Here is a 2500-nt window from a genome sequence, read left to right on the forward strand (position 1 = left end):
TGAGAGAAAATGTGTGTGTTTGTTAGAGAGAATGTGTGTGTGTGAGAGAGAATGTGTGTGTGAGAGAGAGAATGAGTGTGTGTGAGAGAGAATGCGTGTGTGAGAGATAGAGAGAATGCGTCTATGAGAGAGAGAGAATGCGTCTATGAGAGAGAGAATGCGTGTGTGCGAGAGAGAGAATGCAAGAGAGAGAATGCGTGTGTGAGAAAGAATGCGTGTGTGAGAGAGAGAGAATGCGGAATGCGTGTGTGTGAGAGAGAGAATGCGGAATGCGTGTGTGTGAGAGAGAGAATGCGTGCATGTGATTGAGAGAGAATGCATGTATGAGAGAGAGAAAATGTGTGTGTGTGAGAGAGAGTGTGTGTGTGTGAGAGAGAATGTGTGTGTGAGAGAGAGAATGTGTGTGTGAGAGAGAGAATGTGTGTGTGTGAGGGAGAATGTGTGTGTGTGAGAGAGAATGTGTGTGTGAGAGAGAGAGAATGCGTGTATGAGAGAGAGAAAGCGTGTGTGCGAGAGAGAGAGAATGCGTGTGTGTGAGAGAGAGAGTGCGGAATGCGCGTGTGTGAGTGAGAGAATGCATGCATGAGAGAGAGAAAATATGCGTGTGTGTGAGAGAGAATGTGTGTGTGTGAGAGAGAATGAGTGTGTGAGAGAGAGAATGTGTGTGTGAGAGAGAGAATGCGCGTGTGAGAGAGAGAATGCGTGTGTGTGAGAGAGAATGCGTGTGTGAGAGAGAGAGAGAATGTGTCTATGAGAGAGAGAGAATGCGTCTATGAGAGAGAGAATGCGTGTGTGCGAGAGAGAGAATGCAAGAGAGAGAATGCGTGTGTGAGAAAGAATGCGTGTGTGAGAGAGAGAGAATGCGGAATGTGTGTGTGTGATAGAGAGAATGCATGTATGAGAGAGAGAAAATGTGTGTGTGTGTGTGAGAGAGAATGTGTGTGTGTGAGAGAGGATGTGTGTGTGTGAGAGAGAATGTGTGTGTGTGAGAGAGAATGTGTGTTTGTGAGAGAATGTGTGTGTGAGAGAGAGAATGTGTGTGTGTGAGAGAGAATGTGTGTGTGAGAGAGAGAATGTGTGTGTGTGAGAGAGAATGCGCGTGTGAGAGAGAGAATGCGTGTGTGTGAGAGAGAATGCGTGTGTGAGAGAGAGAGAGAATGTGTCTATGAGAGAGAGAGAATGCGTCTATGAGACAGAGAATGCGTGTGTGCGAGAGAGAGAATGCAAGAGAGAGAATGCGTGTGTGAGAAAGAATGCGTGTGTGAGAGAGAGAGAATGCGGAATGCATGTGTGTGAGAGAGAGAATGCGGAATGCGTGTGTGTGAGAGAGTGAATGTGTGCATTTGAGACAGAGAGAATGCATGTATGAGAGAGAGAGAATGTGTGTGTGTGAGAGAGAATGTGTGTGTGTGAGAGAGAATGTGTGTCAGAGAGAATGTGCGTGTGTGAGAGAGAGAATGTGTGTGTGTGTGAGAGAGAATGTGTGTGTGTGTGAGAGAATGCGTGTGAGCGAGAGAATGTGTGTGTGAGAGAGAATGCGTGTGTGAGAGAGAATGCGTGTGTGAGAGAGCGAATGAGTGTGGGAGAGAGAGAGCGAATGAGTGTGTGAGAGAGAGAATGAGTGTGTGAGAGAGGGAATGAGTGTGTGAGAGAGAGAATGGGTGCGTGAGAGAGAGAATGGGTGCGTGAGAGAGAGAATGAGTGATTGAGAGAGATAATGTGTTTGTGAGATAGAGAATGAGTGTTTGAGAGAGAATGTGTGCGTGAGAGAGAGAATAAGTGTGAAAGAGAATGCGTCTGTGAGAGAGAGAATGCGCGCGTGAGAGAGAGAATGAGTGTGTGAGAAAGAGAATGAGTGTGCGAGAGAGAGAATGCGTGTGAGAGAGAATGCATGCATGCGAGAGAGAGAATGGGTGCGTGAGAGAGAGAATGAGTGTTTGAGAGAGAGAATGTGTGTGTGTGAGAGAGAATGAGTGTTTGAGAGAGAATGTGTGTGTGTGAGAGAGAATGTGCGTGTGTGAGAGAGAATGTGTGTGTGTGAGAGAGAATGAGTGTGTGTGAGAGAGAATGCGTGTGTGAGAGAGAGAGAGAATGCGTCTATGAGAGAGAGAGAATGCGTCTATGAGAGAGAGAATGCGTGTGTGCGAGAGAGAGAATGCAAGAGAGAGAATGCGTGTGTGAGAAAGAATGCGTGTGTGTGAGAGAGAGAATGCGGAATGCGTGTGTGTGAGAGAGAGAATGCGGAATGCGTGTGTGTGAGAGAGAGAATGTGTGCATTTGAGAGAGAGAGAATGCATGTATGAGAGAGAGAAAATGTGTGTGTGTGAGAGAGAATGTATGTGTGTGAGAGAGAATGTGTGTGTGTGAGAGAGAATGTGTGTGAGAGAGAATGTGTGTGTGTGAGAGAGAATGTGTGTGTGTGAGAGAGAATGTGTGTGAGAGAGAATGTGTGTGTGTGACAGAGAATGTGTGCGTGAGAGTGAGAATGTGTGTGTGTGTG

The sequence above is a fragment of the Chiloscyllium punctatum genome, chromosome 14 (assembly GCF_047496795.1).
Source record: "Chiloscyllium punctatum isolate Juve2018m chromosome 14, sChiPun1.3, whole genome shotgun sequence".
Taxonomy (NCBI): Eukaryota; Metazoa; Chordata; class Chondrichthyes; order Orectolobiformes; family Hemiscylliidae; genus Chiloscyllium; species Chiloscyllium punctatum.